This window comes from Rattus norvegicus, chromosome 6 (genome assembly GCF_021556685.1).
Source record: "Rattus norvegicus strain SHRSP/BbbUtx chromosome 6, alternate assembly SHRSP_T2T, whole genome shotgun sequence".
Taxonomy (NCBI): domain Eukaryota; kingdom Metazoa; phylum Chordata; class Mammalia; order Rodentia; family Muridae; genus Rattus; species Rattus norvegicus.
Genome location: NC_141539.1, coordinates 52,758,396 through 52,777,102, shown reverse-complemented (window position 1 = coordinate 52,777,102; position 18,707 = coordinate 52,758,396). Strand labels below are relative to the sequence as shown.

Genomic DNA, 18,707 nt, shown 5'->3' with positions numbered 1-18,707 from the left:
TCTGACAGACCTCTTGACTGTCCTGGCTAGATAAGTAGATAAAGCTTGCTAGATGCCCTGGAGATACACCTCCCTATTTCCTAGTGCTGGAAATATGAGCATGTGTCAACAGGCCTGTCTTGAAATTCTTTTATTTTATTTTTACAGCGGGTTTGGAGGATGACATTAAGACCTTAATGCCTGCAAAGCAAATACTTCTACCATGGAGCTATCTCCCAGTCATCTGTATAGCTTCTTAAAAATACCATCCCATGAATAAGCAGATAGCAATGCTAAATAAAACATACTTCTCAAAGCAACTGCATTGCCTTTGTACCACCATGAAGATAAAACTAAGGGACAGAAGTTAACGGAAAAAAATACCCTTTCCATTAAATAACAAATTCAGTGATACAGTGAACAAAACACCATCTGTTATTGAAGAGAAGACTGTGCTCTGTGCACTTATCCTAACCCAGGGAAAGCCTGAACCCAGGTCAAGAACAAAGCCACACATGAGGACAGTCAGCAGATGCTCCCAAAGGTTTCGGTTTCCCTCTGCTCAGCAATGGTTCTGCTTAGCAATGCTGAGGGTGGGCCAGCATGTTAGCCAAGTCTAGAGGTGAGACTGGAAGGCTACCCATGCACAAAAATGAGGCTAGCCCACAAGTCTGGTAACTGTGGCTGGCAGACTAGTCACTCACAGATGTGCCTTCTCCAGACTGGATGACACAGTGCCAAGGAGCAGGTGGGCACACAGGAACTGAACAAGTTTCAAATGTGTGAATGGCAGATTGCCACACTTGGAAGCATAAACAACTTTCAGGGTTTAGAAATTTTCTAATTTCCCTCTGGCCCCATGAAAGGGAATGTGCATCTAGATCTGAGGGCACAGAAGTCTATCTTCCATACCATATGTAAGGATAGAGCTTATTTATATATAGCCTATGTTAGGGGAGGAGCAAAGGCAACTGAATGACAGGGTGTGGAGGTGTCTGTGGAGCGCTTGGGTCCATGCCGGAGGAAACGGATCTTTGAAATAGGTGTTGGCTACAGAATGAAGCCGAGGTTGTTTGAACGAATCTGACTTGTCAATCGCAGTTCCATCCCTAATTTGGGACTTAGTTTGAACAGATTAACCATGTTAACCTTCACTTCCGTGTGATGATAAGGCCTGTCATTCAATAGCTAAGAGAATATTTTCTGAGAAGCAATTCAATGAGCTTGTTCAATGGTTAATTTTCCCAATGCTGAGGCATTCACCTGAGAGAAATCATCCTGAGAGGTACTGAAAGTAATAACAGTTCTGTTTGGAGGTGTTCAGAGACTCAGTGTTTCCTACCCACCAAAGCCTACACTTGGCCTTATTTTCTACCATTGGGAGATTTTAAAGCCCTTCCTAATTTAAAGCCTAGTGACAGTTAATTTAGAGTTTACTTGTTTAACAAGAGTAAGCTCAAAATGAAAGTGAGGTCTTACAACCAAGAAAGAACAATGATAACTGGCTCCTCCTACCTACCTCCACCCACAGAACCTTTGCAGCAAATTCTATGTGTTGGGCTGTCTTTTACAAAGGTATAATTCATCACCCAGTAAGAAAGAGGTTCAAGATGCACTCTTTCTACCACAAAAGAAAAAAAAAGAATTTCTTCACTTTCAAGGTTTTCATTGATTTGCAGAGAAAACACTGTGAGAATTGGAAGGTTTCCTTTCGGGATCTTAGCCAGGTGAGACGACCTGTTAGCTATGAGGCTGTGGTCCTGCTCCCAGCCTGGCGGGCAGCTGTGGGGCTAGAGAGCCTCGCTGTGAGGAGCAAAGGCGCAGGCAGGCCTGTCCCCTCTCCCTGCACTGTTTGAGCTCCTAACTGCTCAAGTGCTCGCTGCCTGCCGCTCTCTACCTGCAGGTGGCACCTTTGGGCCGAGAAAGGGAGCTCAGGCTGCTTCACCTGCTCTCTCTCCAGGCACTCATTCAAGACTTTAAGGCTTTCTTAAACTCATAGATTTACATACAAATTTTGCAAGCCTTAAGAAATTTCAATATTCAAAACCACAATTTTCTGCAGCCTCAAGTGAAGAGATGATGATTCTTCTAAAAAAGGGACTTGCTTCTCAGGCCTCTTTGCTCCGGGCCTGGGGGGAGGTGTGTGGAATCTACTTTTCCCTGTCACGCTGGTAACCATCCCTCTAGGAGCACATCTTCCCAGGAAGAGAGGCCCACGTGGGACAATCAGAGGCAGCCTGTGTGCACAGCTTGGGTTTTTGAAACCACATAAGAGATGGGCTGGGTTTCCATGGAAACGGCCCTCAGCTCCCTAGGGGGAGGCAATGGCTTGGCTGTCAACACTGAAGTGCTTCTGGCAGGCCAAGGGAGGTTTTAAAGGACACTGCTCAATGGCCCTTCTTGCTTTCCTAATAGCTGCCATGGACAGCAGTGTGTGTGTGTGTGTGTGTGTGTGTGTGTGTGTGTGTGTGTGTTGGGGGTGGGGGTGTATTTTAGGCTTTTATAGTTAAGGATGTAGAGTTTATTAAACAAAGTGCTTGGCTTTCTTATTACAATGGGGCTATGAGTAAAGAACACCCAGAAAGAAAATGGGAAATAAATAATCTCCTTCCATACTTGCTGCCTCTTAGACGGAGACAAAACACCCTGGTCTTCTTGCTATAACTTGTCTTTGTCTTTGTGACATTAAGAGAAAATAATTTTTGGTGGTACATATTGCTCTCTGGCTGAGAACATTGGTCTTGAAGAACAGTGTCAGGAAAATAATTTTAAAATGTCTTAAATAGTGCTTAATTAGAGAGACATGCAGATTCAGGGAAAATCCTTAAAATGCTAATCTGGAAGTTCTCATGGAACCTTCATTCTGACCCCAGGGCATGGCCTGTTTCTGCAGGGGAAGCTATCTGCTGCTTACTGGAGTCTGAACTCTCTGGTCACTCTGCCTTCTATCTTTTTACCCATTTACCACCAAGTAAACACATGACTTCTTTAAGAACAGCCACTGACCACACCTACCCAGAGAGTGTCAGATATTTCCTCTTACATAGAAAAAAATGGGTATCACTGTACTGCAATATCTAATTTTAAAGTCAGAGGACTCTGCATTAGAAAAAGATGGGACAACAGCCAGCACACCTCAAATGTGATATGACTTTGTCCTCAATGGGACTCAAGCCCCATTACACAGTCCCATGTGGTACTTTCTTTATAGAACCATAACCTGAGAGAGAATGGGAACAGTTACTGACTGCCACTGTCTTTCTAGTTAATTATTCAGAAGTGTCTTAAAATGTTTTTTTCTGTGTATCATCCCCACATTCTTTGTGAGGATTTAGAATTTTGTTAAGGAATATAAAGTATTATGTCATGATAAGCATGCTCTCTGGTGATGCAAGAGCATGACACTATGAAAGGTGTGTCCCCTAGTGAAGTAAATGTGTGACATTATGATAGGTGTGACCTCTGTTTAAGTGAGGATGTGAGATCATATTAGGCATCCCTTCTAGTTACGTGAGCATGACATCATGATAGGTGTGCCCTTTGTTTAGGTATGTGATGTTATGATAGATGCCTTTGGTTAATGGAGTACATGACATTATGATACACCCTCTGGTTAAGTGAGCAAGCATAGCAACACATTTTCTGATTACTGTGGGTTAAAGGGGACCCCATTTCACACCAAGGTCATGTGATAAAAGGTAGCAACTCTCCAAGTCGCCTATCATCTCACATCTCTATTGCAGGGTCACATAAGCTCACATGTTCTGGTTGGGCATAACATGCTAACATGAGAATGAGCTCCCTCTATGTACATGAAAAGGGGTCACAGTGGCAGACAGATGTCAAGACACCTCACGTGCAGTGTTCCAGTATGGCATGGACAATGTGTGACTGGTACATGACCCAGCACTCCTGCTAGGTGAAAAGAACCCTTAAATATTCAGTGGGCTCACAAAAGCACTGCAGGAGAGGGTCTGCAAGTGATTTGTGATCTCATGATAGAGGCAACTACTCATTTTAGAAACCTTCAGACAACGGAGCCTAACACTGCCATCCTTGTGGATCCCTGCCTGGACCTGCTGCCCCTTGGCTAATGTCCTTGGGCTGATCCACTCAGGCTGAGCTGGCCCAGAGGTGCCAGACTGGAGAGAAGAGGGACTGCTTAGACCACTAACATCCAAGGTGGAACAGGTAAGCTTTGACGGTTTGAAGAACTTCAAAGGATCCCCTTTCCATTGTCTCATCCCTTTCATAGCAGCTCTGTTTTAGTACAACACAAAACAGGAAACCCCTCTTTCCTCAGTCCTTCAATTGTAAAAGAAATGCAAATGTAAAAGTAGGCCCTGTCTCTGGGCACTAACTCCTGTTATAAAGTGCAACTGATCAGGCCACATGCTTTTGCCTGGTTACACAGAAATTCTCGTTAAGAATGCTTTCTTTTCTGAACAAATGTGGCTCTAAAAGTGTATTTCTTTTCATCTTTTTTGTCATATAAAATGAAAACAATTAAGAAATGTAGAAAAAGAAACAATAATGACATCTTTAAATGGATAAATGCCACATGGTTACTCTTAGGTTATAACCTTACACTTTTCCCCCCACAAATAGAAAGAAAGCAGGTGACTTATCAGGGATACACAAGGCATCTGACATTTCTTAAACACATTACCTCAACTTCAAGAGAAGACAAAATCTTTAAGTTGCTTTTCAATTTGTAAGGTACTTGCAATTCCACCCGAGGTGTGCAGACTTGAAATGCTGTTCAGATGCAAAATAGTTCAGGGAATCTGGCATCAGGGCTGGGCAGGTCACCTTTTAATGTCTCCTCTTTGGGTGGAGCCCCTTCCTCCTCCGGAGCCCACTTCTCTCCCAGAAAGGCCTATTGTACCTCACTGCTCTGCCCTGCCCTGCTTTGCCCTTTTTAAGGTTTCCCAGGCAGACGGGGGGGGGGGGGGGGGGGGGTGCTTGCTATGCTGACTGCAACAAATGCAGGCCCTAAGCCTGGAGCTGCATCTTCCTGAATCCCTGCAGAGAAGCTCACATTCTATTCTGAAACTCCAGAGACAGATGAGGGATTTCCATAGCGTTCTACTCAGGATGCATGTATACTGAGAAAACCTGCATATTCCAGAAGATTAGTGGTCATCAGGTTAGATTTGCTGACATAGGTAACACATAAGAACACAATGCTTCTTTTTTTGGTTCTAAGCCCTTTCTTTTACACTCAAAAGCAAACCAATAAACAGGAAATCAGTGTTTAAATGACCTTCAGTGGATTTTTAGCTAAAGTGTTGAAGGTGGTTAGGCCTCTGGTGCAGGTGTGTGTCATCATGTAAAAGACACCATGAAGCCTGGACATAGTGACCCCTGGTTGATGGATTCAGGGAGCCCTGCAGCTCTACAAGGGAAATGAATACCCAATTGATGGTGTGAGAAGCTCGTTAGTTCTGTGATACCCAATGTGGTGGTCGCCTAACCCTGGGAGCATGTTCTGAGACGCATCAGTGGCGCTGTGTTACTACTCCAACATCAGAGACAGACCTAGGTGGCATAGCCTGCTATAAGCTAAAGTTCTATGGCCTATGCACGTTCTAACTTCCTGCTCCAGTGTCATAAGAACGTATGACACATTAAAGTGCTACAGGCCACTGTAGCACCATTCCAAACATGCTAAAGGATAAGGTAAGGTAAAAATATACCCAAGTTCCATGGTAGTCCTGTGGACCACTACAGTGTATGCTGTTCATCACTGACCTACCCTGAGCTAAGCAGTGTGGGACAAAGTATCCTAGCTAGAATAGCTAAGACATTCTCCAAAGCATATTTAGATCCCAGGCTTATGGTACAACCCATTGGGAATGGGAACTTCTCAAAGTCAGTCTAATGCTGATGAGGAGATCACAAGCTTGCTATTCGCATGGGTAATCTCTAACATGCATTGAGTAGATGCAACCTTTAGCCATGGACTCAACTCTGTTGGTCCCACAGTGCCCCTTGTGTAAGGGATAGGGGACTCATCTCAGAATTGACCAGCAGCCTGGCAGTGTCCGATTCTTTTCTGTGGGCCACTGGAGCTCAGGCTTGGCCCAAGGGCGGCACCCAGGCTGCGTGGCAGCTGGATTGGCATGCTGCATGCAGCTCTGTTTTTGTGTCTCAATCATGCAGCTACAGGTCTTAACTCAAAAGTCATGTGTGTGGATCATGCTGCCCTTTGAGTCTGTGGGAAGACATCTATCTCAGACCCCTGGTTGCCAACACTGTGACCTACTGCACGGCTGGAGGATATCCCAGGAACATCGGCAGTGGGCTCCTGTCAGGGCGGCAGAACGTACCTAGCACATCCTGACGTCCCATTCACTTAACAGGATGTGTCCATGGGAAACTGCTGCCAGAGCACATGCACGTCCAGCAGCAGGGGACCAGCTAAACAAGAGGCGGGGCAGCCGCAGTCAGAACCCATGCAAAAAAAAAAAAAAATACAAAAGGTGACTAGTGCAGCGGGCTCAAGGCAACAGAAACCACCATTCCTAACCTCTCACCATCTATGGTGAGCAAAGAACATATTATATCATTTAGCTCATGGTGGGTGCCGGGGCTCCACATCTGACATGCAAGGGGATTTCATCCAGTGCTAGAAGGTGGGGCTAGACTGAGGAATACTCACCTTCAGTTGACTACACTGACCCTAAGTGCCACAGTTTAAGAGTGTTATGAAGGCTGTTGTTGGGGATTCTCTGGCCCCGGGTGCAGAGTGGAAGTATGTAAATATAACCACATCTATTCTACTCCACATATAATTGCATAGTCCAAAAGTGTTCTCACAAAGGAATCAAAAAGTACCAGTGAACATATCCAGTAATCTTTAAGCAGATTTGTCAAATATTCATGATGCCTTGCAGTGGAAGTGCATTAAGAGGAGACAGGGAGGGAGGGGTGGAGATCCATATCCAGTTTCTCATGCTAACACTCAAGCTCTCAATCATGGAGAACTGGGCCCCCTACCAGACAGATCGACAGTCTAACTCATCCACAGTGCTATACCACCTCAACCACTACTAGCAGCTCGCATTTGTTCACACATAAGGTCAGGGTGGAAAGTGGACCAGACAAGTTTCCCAAGGACGCCAAGGCTCAGAGTGTAGGAGAGACCTATCCCATTGGTTCCCACCCGGACTTTGGGGTAGATGAATGAGGGAATGCTGCATGGCTGGCCACTGCTCAAGCCATCAGAGCACATGCAGGCATTGGAGGTTAGCTCCACTTCTCTGACCACAGATGGATCGATGCTTCTTTTCAGCTAAAGGCAGAAAGAAGTTGAAGTCATTTAGAATCAGGTTAGTTTCTGAAGGCTTCTGACCCCAGCCTTTAAGACAGGCAGGTTTTCCAGTCGGTGGCGTGGTGTGATCAGTTTTTCTTAGGAACTGAATGATCATTTCTAATATTTAATCCTACTTTTTGCTTGTCATATTTTCTACACTAGTGGGCCATTTATTTATTTACTTTGAATTTTCACACAGGCTTTTCTATGTTTTGGAGATTAGACCCAAACCCCAGCGCCTCCTGATTCAGTCTCTTGAGTACTAGAGAGGCATGCATCACCATAGCCAATCAGGATCCTTTATTTTCAAAGTCCCTCCTGTTGACTTCCCATAAAACCCAGGGAGTTAACCAGTTCATGCTGTCCCGCACTCTGCAACAACTGATGCCTTCTGCCCAGCTCCTGTCTCTCTGCTTTCCTCTCTTTCTGTCTTCATTTAAATCTCATCTTTTTGGTTTAGTTTCCATTTTTTTAGTATCTTAGCATGAAAAAAAAATTCATCCTTCTTTCAAAACAACCTATGTTTCTCCCTGGTCTTGAGACAATTTGTTTGCTCAAATCAATAAGAGTTTCTGCAGACTTGGTTTATAATGTATTTTAGAAATGAATGAGTCAAATTCCCTATTTTATAGGGAAGGATTCCATAGCAGTGAGGCAGGTTTTACAGAAAGCTCTCTTCTACCCTCTCCTTTTCTGGCATTTTCTTTGATTAGAATATTTTTGTTGTTTCTTTTGATTTTTAAGACAAGGTCTTTCTTGTATATTCTAGGCCGGCCTTGAGCTTGTGATCTTTCTGCTTCAGACTTTCATGTTCTGGGATTATAGTTGTATTCCCCATGCTAGGTCCTGAGCAGATTTTCTAAATGTCCGCATCCATCCATCACTGCTTCGTGTGCTCAGGCCTTCCTACAGGTGCTCATGTGCTACCCTGCCTGTACTTTTCATGCTCTGATTCCTACAGACCTCTTGGGGCTTATGGAACAGGCAGAGTGAGGGAAATGGTGCTAACATGAAATGAGCTTATATGGACAAGTGATCAAGAGCCATCGGTGATGACTAACACCAAGCTCTGCTCAATTTCCATGCCTTCTTTTTGAGTTCTAGGAGGGCTGTCCAGAGAGCTGGAGTCAGTAGTCAGTATAACTACCACAGAAGCCATGCCCTAAAACTGGACTGCATGATGTATGTTCCACCAATGGGTGTTTCAACAGCAGGAAAAAGTCAAGAATGAGGGTTAGTGTAGTGGGAAGGAAGGAGGAAGAGGAGGAAGAAGGCAGTGCGGAGAGCTAACAACATACAGCACTGAATGTTACTGTGTGGTCTCCCCCATGACCGGGAGAGGCCCATGATGATTCTGCTCACTCCAGGGCTCAGTTCCTTTTCTGACCTCCTGGAGAGAGGATCAAGGATTCTTTTCAAAGCTTCTAATCCCTGGAGGTGCCTTAACCAAAGATTGTTAACTTAGGAGACTTGGGCTTGGAAGAACAGGTATCCTATTCCTAGGGACACTCTAGGAAGTGTAGTCTACTGTGGGGCCTGCCAGAGAATATATGACTTTCCTCATCCAGAGCCTGAAGGGAAGACTGAGAGAACAGAGACTGAGAGAACAGGCTGCATGAAGAATAGACAAGCTTACTCAGACACACTGAGAAGTGACCCATGGCAGAAAGAGTGGGAAAGAGGATGTGCTGAGACCCAGACCTCACGGTCACATCTGTGCCTGACACCTTCTCCCATGAAAGCTTGGAATGCCTGCCCCTCCTGTACATTCCCAGGGAGAGCAAGAGGTAGACCACATTCCAAAAGGACCAGAATGTGTAAGCACTCAGATATGCTATTTGGATGGGAGGTACTGGGGGTCATTTAATTCAGAGAAAAGAAGACTCAAGGGGAACACGGTATTGTCGCAGAAAAGCAAATCTCAAGAGGAGAAGGCAGACTGCCTGCCGCTTGCTCAGAGGGGCTAAACCCCTTACAAGGGTATTCCGGCCTTGGCTGACTAACACAGCAGGCAACTCCTCTCCTGGAGCCACGAGAGGGCAGACTGGCAACTTCAAAGACAGTGAGATTCACACAGGGTGGTTTGAAGTGACACCTTCGGGGCTGAGACTCCAAGTCTGTTAACAGCAAATACTCATCTCTATCTGTGACATGTTTTAGAAAGCCCAAGGGTTCTCGTGACTGAAGTCAGATGTGCATAGAACTGTTTTACAGGCGTCTGGAGGGGTTAGTTTCTCCTTTAGTAATCAACCTCCAATGACCTCTAGTTAGTAAGTAGTTCTCAACCTGTGGGTCACAACCCCTTTGTGGGGGGGCACATGTCAGACATCCTACATATCAGAGGTTTACATTACAATTTCTAACAGTAGCACAACTACAGCAATGAAGGAACAACAAAGAAATGCCATGGTTGAGCATTTACCACAGCATGAGGATCTATATTAAAGGGTTGCAGCATTAGGGAAGTTGAGAACAATGTTCTAGGATGTAGTCTTTCCCTCTCCACCATCTGTGGTATCCCTTTCTGGCTTCCAGATACACACCCATCTGTCCTCTACTGTCTATGATGTAGCTCCCTAGGACAAGGCTGAGGGGTGACATCTCCCATCTGGTTCCATTCATTCCTCTTGCCTCACTGGCATTCAGGATCTCTGAACCAAAGGGAGGTGGGAAGAATAGTGAGTTCCTCCTTACCAGGACTCACCAATTTCAGGGACGCTGCTAGGCTCTTGTTTTCTGACTTGCAGGCCTAACCTGACATGCAGATAGTGTGTGGCCTTAGGGTATAACCTGACCAAATGGCCTTCCTGCTGTCTACTGGACTGCAGGGAATTCAGGTCATGGCACAGCTGTCTCCTCCAAAACTAGGCCACATCCTGCTTCACTCTTGGCTTTCTTTTCTGTCAAAGCCTTCATTATATATCTTGGCTCTGTGGGCCTAATGTGCTGTCCTTGAAGCTACCTTTACTGGAGAGGTGGACTCAGGGCCATTTTCCATTAAGCCAACTCACTAAGCAGTGAGGATACTTTACTGAGTCCTGGTATGGCTTCTGGTATCTAGGTGAGGAATTGTGCTGGGCTGGAGGGCTAAGCTCCTGTTTTGAGGAATGCCCAGGAAAGTGGAATCGTCTCACAATTTGCTGCATGGATGCTAGGCTATAAGAAATGTCTGTCCAGTCCAAGGCCTGGTCCCCTGCAGAAATCCTTCCTAGTCTTTTAGGCTCATTGACTCTGTGGAGATCACAATGCTATGGAAATATAGATATACCCAGACAGGCCTACTTAGTGCTGAAGCTCTCCGTTCTCAGAGTGGATTTCTTTTCTTTTCTTTTTCTTTTTTCCTTCTTTCTTGCTTGCTTGCATTACATCCATCTTTCCATGCACACCAGCATACAGGATTATAGTTAAGGCCACAGGACTCAGGGATATACAAGTTCAGATCTCACATTGTTTTTACTTTTTAAGATCAGCTTGCCTCTGGGATCCCTGAATTTCTTGCAGCAATCACCTTTGGTGATTGCTTAGAGCCCAGCCAGTGTTCCCTGGTCAGAAGACACCTGTGGCCTCTGGAGAGATGTGGGAATCAGCTTGTGACAGTCTAGATAACCATCCAGACAACCACACACTCACCACAGTCACTATGCTTGAAGCAAGCTGTCCCTATCCTACCAGGTCCTTGGTCTTCTTTGTCCTAACTCAGAGCTTCTGCCTTCTCTCAGGGAGGATGTAAAGAAGCATGCATGGATTTTTCCCAAGATGAGGAACGCTCACCTATTCAGCTTGAGAGTCAAGGTATTATGCAGCGTGCGTGCGTGCGTGCGTGCGTGTGTGCGTACGTGCATATGGGAGGGGAGCGTGTGGAGAGGAAAGAAAGATGCAGAGAGGGAATGTGTGCTGCTGGCAAAATATAAGAAGCACAAAGCAAATATCTAGAGGAAAAATGATAGGGAAAGGGAGGAACCAGGGAAAAGAAGCAAGCCCAGGTAGAAGAATGCATATTGGAATATAGATATATGCCTAAGAGTATTTCATTTAGTACAGGTTTAGGAGGAGAGCCAGGACAATAGGAGTGTTGCCAGGACAAGGAGGGAGTGGTATAGATATATCCAGCTATGTCTATACTCTCCTCATTGTAGATGATGATGACACTGATAAAAGGTATGGGATGGGCAAAGAGGGGGACCCTACTTCAGCAGAAGAGCAGCACAGGGTAAGCAGAGCCTGGACTACAGCCTGCTGAGTCACAAGGAGACTCTCCCGACCCCGGGTCTAATGCTAGGGAGGCATGGCACTGGCAGGAGGGACTCTCAGGGACCAGATGACCTACCTCAGGACCTCAGAGGCACTCTATCCTGGCTCGGGGTTCACAATGTCTATTCTTATACTTCCCTTCTCTATCAGGAGGTCTGCTGTCGGGAGTTTGCCTCAAACATCGGCCAGGTTACTCTGAATTGCCAACTACTCAGTCTTAACAAGAACTCTGTCCTCATGGGTGAAGCAGCATGTCCTCGGAGAGCATGCAAACTCTGTCAGGAAGATGATGGCAGGAGGCCAGTCGAGGAAGGGCAGGTGTCAAAGGCAGTGCAGTGCACGGGTTCAGGGTAGGGGGAAGTGCAGAACTAGGGGAGAGAGGACTTGGGCAGCACCAGGCTTTTCAACACGTTGCAGGATCTGTGTGCAATAAAAATTGGTGATTAAATATAGATATCCCCATTAATGCAAATACATAGGCTCAGGCACTTGCTGTACACAGCCTTCATTGAATTCATTAGATTCCATTAATATGAGAATCTCAACTGTTCTGAATAAAAGGACATGTTGTGGGTTGACTGACATGCCAAGCACAAATATTAACAGCATCTTTATTTACTGACCCTTTAATGGTTTTGGCTACCCTTAAGATAATAATTTCAAGATGTACCTGTCCCAGTTTGTATATTAACAGAAGCGTCATCTGCTAATACCAACATTATGTCTCTTAGGAAGAGAATCGTGTTTTTACAATGATTTTTCTTATGCAAGCTATAAGGGAAGAACAGGTATGACAAGAAGGGGAGGAGAAAGGGGGAGAAAAGGGAGGGAAGAAGGGAAGGAGGGAGAGAGGAAGAGAGAAAAGGAGGGGCATCCTGCACGACTGGGGATTCTTTCAGAAGATAAGGCTGTAGTAGTAACATGGTCAGTGCCTGTGTGGAGCAGGCCTCAGGGCCTCCTTTCTACTCAGGATGCTGGCAGATGCGGCCAGCCTGAGAGAAGGCTCAGAAACCTCCTGCTGCAGTGGGGGCGTTCTACATCCTGCCTGTTCTGTTCACACTGTGCCAGGCTAGGCCTGCCCTGAGGCTGCAAAGGGAAGCAGGAAGAGGGAGTGAGTTGCTATGGTAACCTGGTTGCCAGGCTCCCGGTTTTCTCAGTCATCCCTGTGGTGCAGGCTGATTCTACAATGTGCAAGGTTTTTGTGTTTTCTTTAAAGGCAAGATCAGGTTCCTAGGTGCTAAGCAGCCAGCATTTAAGAGATGGGGAGGTGCTCTAGGGATAGGTGGCCTCATGCCCCAGAGAGGTTGGAAACATTCCAATGAAGTGGGCTTAGCTTGCTGCATGTAATAAGGAGTACACGTGTAGAATGGGGAAAACATACATGCATGGAATCTTTTAACAGACTCCTGGGCTCTGGCACCCCTAGACAGGGAGCCTTCTTTGTAGGCAGGGCAGTGTCTAGCCCCAAACTAGGCTTGGGTCCATTTAAGTTTAGGATGACCCCAGCCTTTGTCCTAACAAGCTTCCACGGAATCCTAGATTCTAGGACCTCTAGACAGAGAGGCTGCCATGTAAGACAGGACAGATGGTGGCACAGGCCACCAGGGCATTGTCTCAGTCACCTTGTTTTGAAGATCAGAGGGCATACTTGTGTCAAGTGTAGGTCAGAATCATTTGGGGCACTTCTCTTTGCACATAGCATTTTGTCTTCTTTAAAGAATGCACACCAGAGGTCTATGCTTTTGGATGCTAAAGGACTTCCCTATGGTCATTTAAAAAATGGTTCACAAAACCAGGGAACAGCCTTCTGGAAAGTGCCCTGGGAGTAGCTTCTCCAGAGATACCAGGTCTCATCTTCTCATCAACCTGATGAATCACTCTAGGCTTGCCCTTATGTGTTGGGTCTGTGTGTGTGAGAGCGTGTATGTGCACCTATCTATTGGTCATATTCATGATGTATATGTTTGTCTGTGGTATATGTATACATAATATATGATATAGTTTGTGTGTGTGTATATATATGTATAGTGTGTGTGCATGTACACTACACGTGTACAGTTAAACATGTACATGTGACATGTGCATGCATGTGTGTCCATATGTACTAATGGGTGTATGCATCATGAGGGCAAGTGTGCATGTGTAAGTATGTGTGGCTTTGACCATAGAGATATAGTATGTCTTTCCTGATTCAACAAGTTCACTATGAAGGGAGTGTTGCACTCTGAAGATGGAGGAAATACAGATAGGAAGTTTATATTCAGCCAGCCTGTTCTGTCTCTCGTCAATCTGGAAGGAAATAAGATCTGGGCTGGATACCATGATGATTCTCCTAGGGGTAAGACCAACAGGGCCAGGCCCACTGCAGAATCTAAACTGTTTTGCTCTAGAGGGACCTATGTGTTCATATAGACCAGCGCTGCCTATTGGACATAGAAAAGGAGATCAGGAATACTTCTTCCTCCAGATATGAAAGACTGAATTAACATCACATCTTTGTGGAAGGTAGCATTAGCATTTATTTGAGTGCAATGCTTGCCTTGGAAAGCTGAGGCCTGAGAGAAGTCACGTTTCTGGGACAGTTTGCTGCTAGTGAACAATGTACATGGTATAGGAGCATTCATTCCTCTTCTGCTTCTTTCCCCAGCTTTCCTGTCTTACCCACTCTGCCAAAGGCCATAGGACATCAAAAGGGACAAACTGAAAACCAACTGCATTACCCGGTATCCACGGAAGAGGAGCTGGGCATCTGACAGACCCACAGGAGCTGCCTGGAAGCAGGAATTTGCCTACCTACCCCAAGCAACAGCTTTCTTGTTTCTGTACCATGTTAACACGTTTCTCATGTGTATATCAAAGCTCTAAGAAAGGCCATAATTTGTACAAATAGAAAACCAAATGAGTCGAGCAGTGACACACACCTTTAATTCTAGCATTTGGAGGCAGAGGCAGGTGGATCTCTATGAGTTCAAGGCCAACCTGGTATACAGAATGAGTTCCAGGACAGCCAAAGTTACACTGAAAAACATTACTTACTAACTCACTAACTCACTAACTAACTAACTAACTAACTAAATAAATAAATAAATACATAAATACATAAATAAACAAACAAACCTGTTTAAGATTTATGAAGGAGGAGGAGGAAGAGGAGGAAGAAGAGGAGAAAAAAAGAAAACCAGAAAATTTAAATGTTCAAACCAGAATGTTCATTTTGTTCAGACAACATCCTCAATACCAAGATGACCCTCTAGGTGTCAGAAGAACTTGGAGCAGTAGAGCAGGTTGTGGGCTGGCCACCAGTAGAGTTACTCTAACTGGCTGGACCGAGTTGTTTGTGGCTCCCAGGCCATGGCTCCCTGTTGTCGATGATCATGATACAATCTCCAGCCTCTTCAGAGGGACAGACACGTGTGGATCTGTTTGGCCCACAAGAGCCTTGTGAAGCAGATCTCATTATTAGTTTCTCTACATAGGAAGTCCAGAAAGCTTCATTAACTTGCTGAAGCCCATTTAGCCAGGGAGGATAGAATCTGAGTTTAGGATCTCTGGGTTCCTTTTTCTTTATTATAAAATGGTGAATACCTGGAACAACTGAGCTGCTGGGCTATAATGACTAGAAGGCCACTTTCTCAGTAACCTGTCTTCATCAGGCTCAGTGCAAAGCAGGCATGTAAGTCACTACTGGTTGAACTAGGCATACGGATGAAATGGTAAGGAATGCTTTAAGGAAAGAAGAATTAGCACGCAAGATGTCTAGGTCATCTTTACCCGACAGCTCTGGTCTGAGACTAATATTCGAGAGTACAGCTGAGACACACAGGAAGAATGAAAGTGGGCTTTGTATGCAGGTATCCTGTGCTGTGCATTACTGACAACCAACCAAGGTGCCAATAGGTCAGGCTCTGGAAGGTGCCAAAGGCAGACTGAGAAGTTAATCTGTTATCTAATAGAATAACCTTGAAGCCAGGTCAGTTTTGTTTAGAATCTACAAAAGATGTAAGCCAAAGACAAAGTTTCACAATGTCTCTGGGAGAAGGGGATCTGAACCACAGGGGAACAAAGAGTGCCTCAGTTTCTATTATGTTCTCTATCCAAAAAAGGAAGAGAAATGAAGCAAGAACTCACAGTAGATGGAGAAATGAAGATATGACAGAGACTAACGATGATCAAAATATGCCAGTTGGGAAACGTTTCTGAATTTGGGGTGGGGTGGTGGTAAATGAGAATTAGATCTGAAGTGAATTTGACAGGCTGATGGGCATTTTTATTTGATGATTTAAAACTGATTTGCAAGTCTGATATAAGAGTTTTAAAATTGTACCATATTAGACAAGAGTGAGAAAAAGACATATTAGGAAATGGAATTCTTTTATCTTTGAAATATTTTGATCTTGGTTGTTGAAGTTTCAAATGTAGAAAGTTTTATTTCAATCTTTGCTGGAGATGGGTTAAAATTTAGTGCGTTAATCATCTTGGTGGGTTAATTATCATTTTCCCCTGATATCACCTGTCTTCTCCCTCAGAATGGTCTCTGGGAATCTCCAACCTGCTATTCTGTCACTTTGGGCTGGTTCCAGCCTCTGTATAGCAGCCTGATCTCAGTGAACTAATGTGCACAGCTCTGTGGGCATCAGGTGTCATTCCAAGTACTGTGCAGACATCACTGGGTTGATCTTTGTGACGATCTTAGATGATCCATCTGATCTAGAAACAGTCTGCCAGCACTGCTATCACTTTGCAGATGGAAATGAGAAAAGGAGACGCTCATGAGGGCTACAGGCCTGAGACAGCCTAGCCGAGGCCTGACTTTGGAAGTCTGCATTTTGTCTCTGCCAACCTTGGCTCTGCTTCCTGTACCACTGGGGCCTTCAACTGAGGAACTTGGGCCACAGATGCTCTCACATCACCCAAATTCAGATATACCTCTAGGCTTTTGAGGAGACCTTAATAATGGAATTTAAATATCTGGACTAAAAATTTAAAGGAAATATTCAGAGGGAAAAAAAAAACCAGTAGTAGAAACTGTCTCTACTCAACCTCAGTAGCTACTCTCTTTGATGCCCCTGTGGCACTGAAGCAGTTTCTGTGGCAACAGCTCTGGTAATGAATAGAAGGAAGAAAAAGAGACATTCCCCATGGAGACGACACAGTCCCCCAAGGCCACACAAAGGCAGAAATCAGCCACAGTGGCATCATCCTGGCAGTGAGATTTGGCAGAATCACAACTCAACTGTGAACACGGCATCATCATTTGTGTAAAGAATTTGCTTGAGGAAAGCCAGAGTAAATAAATGCATTAGAAGTGGCAATTTGATCATCCACTGAAGTCTACTCTATGTCCAGTGTGGTTAAGCACCATGTAGGTTCTGGGTGTAGAGCACTGGGCAGCAGGCCCAAGTCCTGAAGTCAGGACTCCTATATTTTATTGAGTTATACGAGACATTGGCCCACACATGTGAACCTAAACTAAAAATAATGTGTGTTTAATCTAAAATAGGCAATAGAGCCATACACCCAACAGATAAACTTTTCAGTGTTGGGTGATAGGCTCTGGGATGTAGTTTACACTCAAAGCTTTTTGGTCTGATGCACTTTAAGCAGAAGATCTCTGACCTGCCTGCTATTTTCAACCTAGTCAATATCATGCAAATGATGATAGTATGCAGGGATCTATTGGATAATCCGGTAGGGAGATAAGCAAGCACCCAGGAACTCTCAACCAAGATGCAAGGTGTGAAGAGAGGGCAGAGGGCAAAGCCAAGAGGTTATTCAACTCACCCCAAGGTAGAGGGAATGTCCAAAATACTTGGGATTTCATTACACTGTTCCCCAGAAATAACCCAGTTCTTGAGACTTGATAAGCATACGAGTTTCTCTGCAAAAAGGTCCCAGTGGCTGATTCCAGGAAGTCTCAGCTTCCTGTTCTGCAGAGCCATTCAGGTCAGCTACTCACGGAGGGAGATGAGTTATGCTGCATTACTTCTTCCCATTTTAAAGACTGATTTCATTTTGGTAGGGATATCACTCTGCTGACTTCAGGTGACACAGGCTACCTTGTCTGCATAGTGACATACTGTAGGCGAACACCTAGGCAACGCTGAAAGGCAAGTAGGTTTTCTTGATGGACAAGGACATAGCTTCCATTCCAGTGTTTGGCCTAGTAGTCAAGAACATCTGTGTATCCTCCACTCTTTACTCAGTACCTGCTGGCCCTAGTTCAGGGCTGAGATGTTTATGTAGCAGCAGAATATGATGCAACGTTATTCTGTGTTTGCTACCCTTCCATAATCTCTTTGCTACACTGCATCTGGGTTCCACGTGTTTGTCACCGTGGCCACTGCTCTATTCTTTATCCCAGAAAGCAATGCCATCACAATGGCCATAGTCTTGGGTCCATTTCCCCCAGGCAACAAGATCTCAGTGAACCCCCTTGATAATCTTTCCAAGTTTTATCATTTAGAAATGGCTACAATTCCAGTGACTGTCTAATCTACACACTGATCCATTCATTACTGGATCAACAGTTCTTCAAAATTATCTGGAGTCTAAAAGAATTGAGTTCTACAATAAGAACAGTCTCATTCATTTGGTTCATTAACTTATTAGTCCTTGGATTTCTAACGATGGGTTAAACATTGGGGAAAGATGACCACATGTATAGACCCTACTTCCTAGTATATGTCATGGGCCACCGATGTCTACTGAGCAAGAGGGCAAATGCTGTCTCCTGGAAGAAGCCAGAACTCTCAGGAGAATGAGTGCAAGATGATGAGAGAGACAGTGGTGACAGAAATCAATCTGTTGTGCTCCTGTTGACAGGTTAGATTATGATAAAGAGAAAGCTATAAAGCCATTTCAAGGATATATGCCTGCATTGCAAGGGCACAAATATATCATACCATTTCTCAAGGTACCATACAATTTAAATGCTTAATTGAAGAACTAAGAGGTACTGGGAGTTCCTTACCATCTTTTATACCTAAAGGTAAAATAATCTGAAAATATGCACCTGCCTTTCTGTTTTGGGGAATCACCTTTACTTTTCCTCTTTCCTGTACCCTACATGCATCAGGTATCAAGAGACTTAACTCTAGATGGACATTAGTCACAACAAAAGCTCAGGCTGCCAGTGTTTGATCTATTATTCCACGAACTG

General features: G+C 44.7%; 1 protein-coding gene across 46 annotated transcripts in view; it reads right to left on the bottom strand.

Moving 5' to 3' along the window:
* Positions 1–18,707, bottom strand: part of Myt1l (myelin transcription factor 1-like) — a 406,515-nt gene that overhangs the window by 38,469 nt on the left and 349,339 nt on the right.